This window comes from Cryptomeria japonica, chromosome 5 (assembly GCF_030272615.1).
Source record: "Cryptomeria japonica chromosome 5, Sugi_1.0, whole genome shotgun sequence".
In the NCBI taxonomy this organism is placed as follows: domain Eukaryota; kingdom Viridiplantae; phylum Streptophyta; class Pinopsida; order Cupressales; family Cupressaceae; genus Cryptomeria; species Cryptomeria japonica.
In genome coordinates, this window is record NC_081409.1 from 126,011,306 (window position 1) to 126,023,441 (window position 12,136).

The 12,136-nt window shown below is 34.0% G+C and overlaps 1 pseudogene; it reads left to right on the forward strand.

Annotated features, from left to right (window-relative positions):
* The first annotated feature begins 2,699 nt into the window (after positions 1-2,699).
* Positions 2,700-10,085, forward strand: LOC131030166 (plasma membrane ATPase-like; annotated as a pseudogene).
* The last annotated feature ends 2,051 nt before the right edge of the window (positions 10,086-12,136 follow it).

Consider the following 12,136-nt stretch of genomic DNA (forward strand, 5'->3'; position numbering starts at 1 on the left):
GTTATTTGTGTCGTCTGGGATTTTCGCTTTCCCAGCTACAATGACGTTACCCTTGGGGTCGCTGATAATGCACCCAATGCCTGAGACTCCAAGGTTGTCCTAGATGTGCCATCAAATTTTAGTTTATGATAATTTACATCAAAATTTAGTTTATGATAATAATTTACATCAAAATTTAGTTTATGATAATTTACTTCTGTTTTGAATTATTTAGGAGGCTTCCTTTGAATGGGAGCTTGATCAAAGCCCATTCGAAAAGGATATTACTATCCCATGAAGTGAAAGGAGAGCTAAAAATTTTGTTCTTCATAACATGGGCATTAACAACCTCTGAGATATTAGATGTTATTCTAGAAACAATCTCTTGAATACTGTTTTTCTCCTTTCTAAAAACACGTCTATTTCTTGCCCACCAGACATTCCAAATTATGATGGAAGAGCTGACCTCCCAGATTATGGAGAAAAAAGCCTCTGTGAACAACCTCGGCCAAGAGTTGAAGACATGCAACAAGGTAGAATTGAGCAAGGAATACCAATGGAGTTTGTGCATCATTGAAGTGCAGCATTCATGGGCGAAGTGACATTGAAGAAGAAGGTGATCAGAAGACTCAAAAGACAGGTCACAGAGAACACATTTGAAAGGATGGGGGAGGCCAAGGAAGGAAAGTCTAACGCTGGAAAGAATTCTACCTTGAAGAAACAGCCAAGCAAAGGCCCCATCTTTTGAAGGCCTGCCTCTATCCAACATAAGGAGAAGCCCCTAGAGGTGGATATAATGTCTGATCTAGCGAGCACCTTGTAACCCTGCTTTACTGAGTATGCACCTGAGGGGGAAGGAACCCAAATAAGTTCATCGTGAGAATCTTTGAAATGGACCACTCGTTTGAGGAATTCCTGCCACAGGATCTGTTTTTGAGCAAAGGGAACTGAAACTTGTGAGAAGTCTTTCCAATTTACTATCCAATAGCCATCCTTCCACAAAGTCTGAAAATAGTCTCTAACCAAGAATCCCCGCAAGGATTGTAGCTAATATTTTTACTCTGAAATGTCTTGAAGGAAATCCAACGGGGGAGGCCATTCCAAGAGTCCTCCCAAAATCTAACTGATCCGCCATCACGCACAACCTAGGAGAGGTTAGGAAGGAATATAGCTCTACATTTTATCAAGAAATTCCACATTTGGGAGCCAAAGGAAGGATCAAGGGTGGAGAAGATTCTGCTTGGCTCAAAGAATCAGTTAAAATGTAAGTTAAAAAGGTTAAATTTTGAAACATAGAAGTTATTTTTATTTTTTCTAAATCGAAAATTAAAAACTCTTTATTTGTTTTTTATCAAAGCAATGGTGTCAAATTGTCAATCAATACCACACAACACATATAGAAACTTTCTTATAAGACACCATCCAAAGATGAAAACAATTCTTGAAAAGCATGTTGATGTTGTAGAAGGAATTAACTGATTGAAAATAGAAAGTTGCATTTTTAACTATTTCCTATAAAATAGAACTTGAACTCATTATAATTGTTCACATTTCTTTCAAATGAGAATTTAAGAAGTTGCAAATACCATAATTGCTAACATTTATTTCAATGAAGACAAAGTAATAAACTGTTCACATTTCTTTCAAATGAGAATTTAAGAAGTTGCAAATACCATAATTGCTAACATTTATTTCAATGAAGACAAAGTAATAAACTAATTATATATTGTAAATCATAAGTATATATTTAAAATTATAATTTAAACATAAACCTTTTTTCAATAAGAAAAAATTGTCTTCTAAACCCTTGCCAATAATATGTGTTGGGTATATGAAGCCCAACAGTCACATGGTTGTTTGTGTTCCCCAGAAGACTCTTCATTTCATATTTGATATGTTTATATAAATGGTTGTGTGCAGCCCATACATGGATGTACTGTGTAATTGGATATTGGTTCAAAAGAATTCTCCCTACATTTCTAGTGGACGTAGCCACTTAGTGGTGAACCACATTAACTTTGTGTCTTGAGTTCTTTGTTGTGTCTATTATTCTTTCTACTATTTTCTGTTCATTATTATGTGTTTTCTCTGCTCATTTTTAAACTAACAATTGGTATCAGAGCTTAGGTGAAGTGATTGAGTAGAGATGGAAAGGTAGATAGATAAAGAATTGAAAATTCTCGAGAAGATGCAGAAGTTCGAAGTTAGAGAAATTAGTTGCTGGTATTGTGGCAAGCGAGGCCATGTCAAAACAAAATAATTGGTTTCTCGATAAGGCTAAAAGGCAACCAAAAGATGAAGACATCGATTCAGTCATCGAATATTTTCTTGCAAATTTAGACTCGGTGGAGAGTAAAATTGTGCAAGCAAAAGTTAAAACAAAATGTCATGTTCATTGGTGGGATGGCTGGAAAAATGAGGAGACTTCGGCTGAAGAAGAAGAGCGTTTGAAGTGCTCGTTGTTTGAAGATTTTCTTGATTCGACTGAAGAAGAAGAGTGTTTGAAGTGCTTGTTGTTTGAAGATTTTCTTGATTCAACTAAAGAAGAGGAAGCTGAAGAGGAGGACGCTAAAGCTACAAAGGATGAAGTTGATGAGGTTGAGACCAAGACTCTGGAAGATTATGAAAAAGAAAAATTTATGAGGTTGAAGGAAGAGAATCTCCTACTCACTAACAAACTGATTTGTATGGACCAAAAGTTGATGGTTTTGTGTCGCATCATGAATATTGGAAAAGATAACTTTGAGAAAGAATGGGATTTTTTTGAAGAGACCATATTTCAGCAAGAGGAAAGTGATGGGAAGCTCCTAACAGAGGACTCTTTCCTCACAAAAATGTATGCCTTGTTGATAGGAAAGCCTTTCTTTGGTGGAAAGAATCCACAAGAGGATTCGGGGTGCCTGGAGATTGAATATCGTAGGAGCCCAGGGATTATAGAGATCACGAAGGTAGGAGAGAGCCTCTGGGTCAAGGTTGTGCAAGATCCAGAAGACTTTGGAAAGGCTGAGGATAAGGTCTTTGAGGAAAATGAATTTCAAAAAGAACAAAAGAGTGATGATTTATTGCTCCAGATTGCAGAAATAGAGGCGGAGTGGAATGTATTGATTGCAGGTACTGCACAAGTTTATGCACAAAATACAACAAATTCATTTGATATGGAGCCCGTTGGTGCAAGGTCTATAGCTAGAAGCTCAAAATCAGATCTCGTGGCAGCCCACTTGCATAAGAATATTGCATCCAGTGTTGGTCAAATAAAGAGAGAACATGGGTTCCAATCTGGCCAGTTTGATGGCAGTAGTAATGATTCATTTGATTTATTTATGTTGGATGTCGTGGGGCCAAATGAGAGTTGGTGTGTTCCAGATATGGACAGTGAGGCAACCATGAGAATTGCGAGTGATGTTTGTAGGCTATTCACACCTATACGAGAGTTTTATATTTGGGTATTAAAATCTGATAATGGTGATCTTCTAGATATTCTATTACGGGGGAGCACAAGAGCAAGAGACTTTGATGGAGGAGTGTATTATGCATTTGTACATAGTAGTGCTCATGGTTATGGATTACCAGATGAAGTAGTTAGAGAATATGTTTTTAACTCTGATCTGACTTGGAGAAGATTAATTCGCACTGTTCATGAACAGAGTTTGGCAATATTAAAATCTTCTCAAGAGCTGGTTGTAGTATGAGCCTTGGAATGGAGATGCAAGGAATGTTACAGGCTGTGTCGGTTGGACTTCACGGGGGAGATTATTGGGTATATGAAGCCCAATAGTCACATGGTTGTTTGTCTTCCCCAAAAGACTCTTCATTTCATATTTGATATGTTTATATAAATGGTTGTGTGCAGCCCATACATGGATGTACTGTGTAATTGGATATTGGTTAATAAGAATTCTCCCTGCGTTTCTGGTGGATGTAGCCACTTAGTGGTGAACCACGTTAATCTTGTGTCTTGAGTTTTGTGTTGTGTCTATTATTTTCTCTGTTGTTTTCTGTTCATTATTATGTGTTTTCTCTGCTCATTTTTAAACTAAGAATATGTTGCAGTTGATGCTCTCTCAACAAGAGTTGATTATGCATAGTGTCATTTGAGCTAAAATAGAAAGATTTTTTTGGACATAATCTTAATTTATTTAAGATATTATAGAAAGAATTTTTTATCTATTGATAAATATTCCCAAACTAACAAATATTATTTGAAAATATTCATCGACTTTGTTGGTAATTGTCTCAAATCAATTTATGTGCAACTAAATTAAATAGAAAAACATTGTTATAGTAAATTTTATTTTAGAATAGATTAATTGTGTAGGAAAAATACATTTAAAAATCAAATTTAAGAGAAATATAAAGTGTGCTAGACACTAAATTAATTCTCCAAATCAATAACCTCTAGTAATTAATTACATTAGTTATATCATAACATTAGTTATTATATATTAATTTTATCCATTTGTCATATTAAGTATGCATTTATTATCATTTATTACTCGTTGGATTAAGGTGTCTCAACATTTGCAAATCCTAACATTGTTATTGTATTTATTTGTTATATTTATTTATTTTTTTAAATTACTTATAATGTCAAATCATCTAGTGAGACCCACTTGCTAGTTGGTATCCTATCTGGTGATCACTGTATTGACATATATGTTGTGCATGTGGAGGTAGGCATTCGACTTTGAGAATCTTGACAAGTGTCATGTTATGATAAATTTATGACGGAATCTATAGTGGTTATTATGACACACTTACATTTGAAAACCTATGATAGATTCTATGACAAAATGGATAAGTGGTAGGAGATACCTTTGCACGAATAAGGTAGGTGCCCAAGTTGGATTATGACAAGTAATAGAATGCATTAATTATGGTCAGTTATGACATAGATTCTCTTACAATTTTTTTAAGTGTTGTAAGTTATGGAGATAGCAAAGAAATTGGAAGTGTTACGCAGATATGGAAATAGCAGAGAACTAGTTTTCAATCTTAAGCCTCAAAATTATCAACGACGATCAATAGATCAGGGTTTTAGATCAAATGGGTTGTGGTTGAAAAATAATAGAGACCAAAAATGTAGGAGAAGACCCTTCCGCCAAGGTTTCAACTAGAACCCCTGATTGTTTAGAAAACAAAATGATTTCACGAAAGCTGGCTACCTTGGAGGAATGAGAATGATAGAGGGAGAAGGGCATGTGCAAAAATAGGGGGAAAAGTGTTTTCAATATTATAGGATAAATTTGCAAAACAAGAGGAAAGAAGGGGGAGGAAGATCCGAAGAAAAGAGAGATTTGCACTAGACAAAAGTAAGCAATGAAATGATATATGCAGTATCAATAAGAGAAAACAAAAAACTATTTGGTGGAAAGGAAATCTTGACCAAATAGAGTTTTTGCATGCACTCAAATTTTGAGAATTTTTATTGGCTTAAGAGGGGATTTCGAAGAAGACGTTCAGAAAATCCTACAAGAAAATGGGTTGAAAGAAATCATGTTAATGATAAATCTCTAATGAGACTCCTAATCAAAAGAATGGATAATGAGAAAGGAGATAAGGTGGCACCCCAAATATGAATAAAGAGAATGTGAATCTGAAAAAGGATGGTTTATGGATAAAGAAAATCTAGGAAACAAACTATTTGTTATGCCTTTGGATCTTACAACCCTAGCAATTTGCAAGCTAAAGGAACTAGCTTTGTTTGTTAAATGGGGTGGCATGGGAGGAAGTCCTCAAGAGATAATGGAGTGGTGGAGAAAAAATACCTAGAAAAGGTATGTATACGTCCCCTTTGGAATGAAGTCTATTTATTAGAATGCATAAATACGATTCATAAAAAATGAAATTTATTATGGTAGCCCTAGTTTTTTCAAAGGAAGTAGTTTTAGTAAGACCAATTGGAGCCTAAACTTTGACCCATTAAGTTTCGAGATTAACAAGTTGATTAAATGGCTAAGTCTCGTGGGTTTACCAGATGATTTGGGGGTTGGGGGGCAATTATCAAAATAGGGGATGCTTTAGCTACATTTATAGGGGTGGACAAGGAGTTTTTGAATGGTAGAATAGGGAAGGTGGAAAATATATGTGTATAAATTAATATGGATATGGGTATTTATATGGAATTGGAGATTGTCTCAGAAGGAGTGGGTGGAAGCAAAAAGTTAAGCCTCTAGAAAGAAATTTCCCAGATCATTATTTATCAAGGGAAAAAATGTGAGAAGGGATGTCAAAAGTTTTAAAGAATGGCGAGGAAAGTGTCACTATAGAAAATGATGTAGCTAAAACTACCCAAGATCATACTAACCCTTCAGGGTCTAATATGAGTCCTTCAAATATAAACTAGAGAGGAATGGGGAAAATACCATCAAATGGAGAAAAGATGATAGAAATCCCTTCCAAGAGAAGGAAATAGACTGGTTCTTATCCATCAACAGATGATGGTTAAATGGAAAAGAATGTAGTAATGAGGAGTTGGTGTTGCCCACTAATCATAACAAAGACAATGAAATAGAGCTAGTGGTCCTTCTTAAAGATGCAGAAGAACTTAGATAGACAATACAACATCATTTGGAGGAATTTAGACAAGAAAATGAGGGCAAGTGCACCAAGATGGTGAACAAAAAGGGGGGTATAAGTGGCCACTTTTTTTTCTAAAAACAAGTAAATTTGAAATTCAAAGAGATATTCGAAGGTTGCGCACTCAAAACTTGGAGTTGAGAAAAAATTAAGAATTGTAGTAATCTGAATCTAGTTTCTAAACTACTAAAGTTTTTTAAAATTGGATAAGATTAAGAGGGTCAAACCTCTCTCGCACTAAAAAATATTCCTAATTTTTTCAGAAAAACATAACATAGTTGTTTTCGTGCGTTGCACAAAATATATAATTAGATTTTGTATTTTGCAAAACCCTTTGGTAGGATGATAGGTGAGATTGAGATATAAAAGTTGTGTATTTTTTTGTAATTTTTGGTTGAGTATTTTTTTTTTACGATTTTTTGAAGTGACCGCATCCTGAAAATTTGGTACCTGTTAGTGCGTTGGGCCTAACTTGCATCAAAATTATAAAAAATGAAAACTTTTTTTTTTAATTGTAAAGAATCTAGTGTAGAACAATAATATGTAATTTATTTTGAATTTTGTCAAGTATATCAAAAGTTATTAAAAAAATGGTAGACATATGTCTGTGAGGACTGTCAAGGCACTAGTAAAGAAATTAAAGTTTACTATGCTAATGTTGTCTAAAAATAGAAAAATTTATATGGTCAGAAAGATGAGAAGACATGTGAGATTATGGTGGTAATTTTAAAGATACTAACTTGATCATTTGTAAACTTGATGATGATGAAGTTGAGAAATCATGTTGGAAGATGAAAAAATGTGTAAAGGGACAAAAATGGAGGGAAAATGAGCTTGCAAGCCTTAGGGTCGTTTTCCAACCCTCTTACCAAGCCAAAACCCACATGGGTTCTGATGTGCAAGATAACCTGCTCAGGGTTTGAAAAACAAAAAGTATCATTCATAGTTCTACATAACTTGTACACGTAATGTAGAACTAAAACCATCATTTTGAGTTTCACAAAACCTATACGGGTTATGAAAAACCATAATTTTGAGCTTCACAAAACCAGTACGGGTTATGAAAAACATCATTTTGAGTTTCATAAAACCCGTACGAGTTATGAAAAACCAGTATGGGTTATGAAAACATCATTTTGAGTTTCACAAAACCCATACGGGTTATGAAGACATCAAAACGTATGCTTGTAAACTTAGCATATACTACACATATGTATAGACATACATATATAATATGTGTGTGTGTGTGTATATATATATATATATATATATATATATATATATATATATTTGTATGCATGCATGTCTCTCTTCTTTTCCTCTCTCTCCTCTTCCTTCCCCCATCACCATCTTTGTCTATTCTGAGCCCTAATTATCCTCCTTGAGTTCTATCTCATCTCTCTCCCCCTCACACTTCTCTCTCTATTGAGTCTCTCACCCTCTTCTCCTTCTCATTCTCTCTCTACCTCATGTCTCTCACCCTCTCCTCTCTCTCTCTCTCTCTCTCTCTCTCTCTCTCTCTCTCTCTCTCTCTCTCTCTCTCTCTCTCTCTCTCATTATCTTGTCCTATTATCACCCTCTCCCCCTTCTCTCTCTTTCTCTCCCCCTACCTCCCCCTCTCCCCCTATCCCTCCCCCTCTCGTTATCTTATCCTACTCTCTCTCTCTCTCTCTCTCTCTCCCCACTTCTTCTTTGGTTCCTAGTTATGCATAACCCATATGGGTTATGCAGAACTAAGACCAAAACTTCAGCTCGAGGTATGTATATGTTTCACAAATTTTGAAATCAAGCCAAGTATACCTTTTTGAACCATAATTATTTTTCATCTCAACACTATCAGGTCAAATTAATTATTCTTTTGTATTTCATGTATATCTGAGGACCTACGTTTCAAATTTCGGATTCATATGAGATTATTTGATATGTTGTCTAAAGTAAAATGCAATTTCTTCAAATTTGTAGTATACAATTTCAAAAGTTTTATCAAGTGATCATAGTAAAAGACTAACAAATTCCTTTTTGCGGGAGTATCATGCTGAATGAATTACGTCTTGAAGCCTTATGTTTGCATTTTACATTTTTACATGAAAGTCATTTTATTTGTATCTTATAATTATTTTTCTTAAGTATAATATTAATTGAAAATATTTAATGTTAATATTATATTTGTCCTCCAATTAATATTATAGTTTTTAAATTATCTGTGTTGTGAAACTATATGATGCCAACACTATTTCGAGTTTGTATTGTGTGCAGAAGGAGCTAAAAAGGTTTATTATGTATTATGGGGTTTCAATTTTATTTCAAATCATTTTATCCTACTGAATAAAATGCCAATATCTTTTGAAATCATTTCAATAAATTGATTTAAAAATCTACAAGCATCTTTTGAGGCACGTTTTCAATCAACCAATGAGTTTTAGTTTCCAGAGGTAAATTTGTTTAATCTTTTAAAGTTGCAAGGTGGGGCCTGATGGGTGAAACCCATCGGGTATCGGCATAGGCATTTGAGAGCCCTCCCGATCCCCAATAGGGCAACCATTGATAACACAAATAATGTAGGCAATGTTGATGCTGCTCTAATGACCCATTTAGCTCCCAAGACCAAGGTGCTTAGGGATGGCAGATGGCAGGAGGAAGATGCTTCTATCCTTGTTCCTTGGGATATAATTAGCATTAAGTTGGGAGATATCATTCCTGTTGATGCTAGGTTGCATGAAGGAGACCCTTTAAAGATTGATCAGTCTGCTCTAACAGGAGAATCTCTCTCAGTAACTAAGAATCCTGGGGATGTATACTTTGGCTCTACATGCAAACAAGGAGAGATTGAGGCAGTTGTTATTGCCACTGGAGTACACACTTTCTTTGAAAATAACAGAGATAGGATTAATAATTTGTTGGTGCTATTGATCGGGGTAATTCCAATGGCCATGATTTTGTTTGTAACTATGGCCATCGGATCACACAAGCTCTCGCAATAGGGGGCTACCATAAAGAGAATGACTGCCATTAAAGAGATGGCTACAATGAATGTCCTTTGAAGTGATAAAACTGGAACACTGACTCTCAACAAGTTGAGCATTGATAAAAGTCTAGTTGAGGCATTTCTCATTGGAGTGGTCAGAGATTCTGTGTTACTTCTGGTTGATAGAGCTTCGAGAATAGAGAATCAAGATTCCATTGATGCAGTTATGGTGGGAATGCTAGTAGATCCTAAGGAGGCTCGAGCAAGCATCAGGGAAGTCCATTTCCTGTCATTTAATCCAGTAGAAAAGCATATAACATTCACTAATTTTGGTCCTGAAGGAAATTGGCATCGAGCCAGTAAAGGAGCTCCTGAGTAGATTCTTGATCTCTACAACAGCCAAGAAGCTCTGAGAAGCAAGGTGCATGGCATCATGGACAAGTTTATAGATCTCGGACTGAGATCCCTTGTTGTGGCTAGACAACAAGTTCCAGAAAAGAGTAATGAGAGTGCAGGAGACCCACATGAATTTGTCGGAGTAACATCGGGACTTTGGGAGGAATAGAAAAAGACTATTCCAACCCCTGATGAAGATAAAAGCGCCTGTGGGGATATCGGTGTGAATTATACCAATAAAGTAACAAAAGGAAAATGCATCAGGTGCTCAGTAGAGCAATAAAATACTTACCCCAATGAGCCGATGAGGAAGACCTATGTCATCGAGCTATCGACATAATTAAAAATGTGCTACCCTGACATTGGAAAGCTACACTGATGGAAATCAAGTGGAAGATGTTACACGTAGGAGTAAATAGATTTTTTGAGGGAGTATTCCTTATCCAATCATAATGTTTTGATATTCTATTTTGGATATAATGTTTATTATTTGCAAAAGTATTTTGAGGAAAATTTATTTATAACATATGATATAGTCATGATAATGTTTCAATGTTATTGCCTTTTAGAGAGTATAAAGAAATATATTCTATCAAGAAGGAAATTATGACAACATGACAACAGGAAGTATTTCTTACCTAAATTTAATATAATGTTTTGATATTATATAGCTTTATCATTTGTAAAAGCATTTTGGAAAGTAACTCTATCTATTATATTTTGATGTAAATAATATTTTAATATTATTTATTATTCTTCAGATAGTACTAAGGCATTCATTTTGTCAAAAAGGAAAAATGCATTTGACATACGTGACTTGAGTGACCTTTAAATATTTAGCATGTCATCTTGTATTATTTTCATTTGAATGATCTTTTTTACCCTAATTCATTAAAATTAAAATATATACATTAGGGTGAAATTTATTATTTCTGAATATTAAAGCCAAAGGATGAACGTCTTCTTTTCTAAGTAATATTTTTTCAAAGGTTTAAAATACTTAGACGCAAATGGATTATCTTAAAAAGTATTTATATTAAAAAAGGGATTATTAATCTTACAAAAGCAAAACCTAATCAAGAGTGATATATGATTTATCAATGAATTTGATTGGTTTAATTTGTGTGCAGGATATTTTATCAGGGTGCTGTATTATAAAATAATTAAATTATTTTCCCTTGGCACATAAATACAGAGGAAGTATTCTTAGACCTTGGTTATATTTTTAATTTCCTTTGAATAAATACAAGTGAATATTCTTTGTCTTTTTAAATTTTGAAAATCATTAGGATATTTCCATTATATATTTTTACCCTTTAAAATTCATTGAATCATTTAGATTAGGGTAAATAATTATAATATTTTTAAGCATCAAAGTGTAATTATTGTTATTTTGAGAAAATGTACTTTTACCACAAACAAAGTGATGAAATTGCATTTATTAAAGATGAATATTAATGTTATAATGCAATCCTTTCATATGCATATTTTTTGCTTTATGTGTATAAATTGAATATTTTTTAGGATATATTATTCATATAATGTACTTTATGGTTTGATTTGTATTTGCAAGGGTATATCCATGCAATAAAATATTTCCTATCTATTTTAGATTGCCCTAAAAGGTGAAAAGGTAGTAGAAGTTTTCCATGGATATCATTTTTACACAGGGAAGTATATGCTTTTTATTCGCTATATAAAATCTTTTACCTTATGTTTTTTAATGAGAACTATTATTAGGGCAAATTATTACAAGTATAAAATACTTTGATTTAAGTGAATTATCCTAAAACAAGTATTTTACATAAAGGATTATTACCTAATCAAAGGTAAGATATAGTTAATGGTCAAATCAAAGGGATTTGATTGGTTTGTCTAATGTGCAGGAGATATTGAGAAGATGATGACTATTTGCTGAGGAATTGTATCAAGGCGGAGAATACGAGATACATTATTAAAGCATCATTCGTATGAATATTTTAGGGTTTTCTTTTAATTATCTTTGTAAACCAAAGGGTGTGTCCTTTGGGAAGACAATTGTTTGTAACTCCCTTTTGTGTGTGAAAGGGTGTGTCCTTTCATATGTGCTTATTGATTTATATATTTAAAGGGAGTCATTTTTATAGAGGAATGGGAGATTTTCATAGAACATCATGTTGTTGTAAGGACTGAAAGTCATTTATACTAGGGAAGTTTGTAGGAAGAAGAAGTACCATTTTG